Consider the following 997-nt stretch of genomic DNA (forward strand, 5'->3'; position numbering starts at 1 on the left):
AGGTCTCTCGCCCTTCCAAACGAAGTGACCTCATGCCTTAGGCTAATGATATGATGCGGAGCAACTACGCCTGTGGAGAACAGCGAATTCGTCCTTTCGTTGCGTTGATCGCACGGATGTGTACGTTGATCGGAATCGTACTGGAATCATCGTCTAGCTACAAGCAGTATGAATATCGTTTCGTTATCTGTTCTACAGTGAAGGTGTTTGAAAAAGAGGAATGGATAAAGTGGAAGCCTTTTGGGGAAAGGCTTTAACTTACAAAATGTACCATGGAGAGGTGCACAATATGCCCCAAATCATGGACAATGACGGCAAAACCTGTACCAGTAAACGCAACGCCACGGAGCGAAGAAATATTTTGTCGCGTAACTGGGAGAGAAGAAACACTACTATTTTTGCTAAGCAACATTTAAATGCGGATTTTGAGGAGGTTAATGGTAGATGCAAAACAAACGTTTGGAAGTAACAGAAAACGTGCGGAACTAATATCTTCGTAGCATGAGATATTCCATATACTCTTTACCAATGCATGCTTATTCTTCAAACACCCTCAAGGCATTGATAGTTCGGGAAGGCAAGGGAGTAGAAATTGCATAATGTGACAGTCCAGTACAGAACCAAATCTGTTGTTTCCTCGCGAACGCTAGCAGTGCTGGAAACGATGACCAACTGTTCATCCATATCCTTATTCCATGTTTTTAATATACGTATATGCACAACACAATCGTACACTTGCAGTTCAAATGTGGTACACCCGTGGTTGTTTTCTGTTTGACAAAATACATCAACTGTTGTACAAACATTGAAACACTTTCATTCGGCGAAAAAACAGATGGTCTCATCACAAAACTGCTTTCTAAATATAATCGTGTGCTGCTGGATCACTTTGGGGAACATGCAAATGAATAGTAATATGGGCTAATGATGTTTTATGTGCATGCGACGTAAAGTGTATGTGATTCGTGTTTGTTTAGTGTAGCGCAGGAGAGACCGG

This window comes from Anopheles ziemanni, chromosome 3 (genome assembly GCF_943734765.1).
Source record: "Anopheles ziemanni chromosome 3, idAnoZiCoDA_A2_x.2, whole genome shotgun sequence".
In the NCBI taxonomy this organism is placed as follows: domain Eukaryota; kingdom Metazoa; phylum Arthropoda; class Insecta; order Diptera; family Culicidae; genus Anopheles; species Anopheles ziemanni.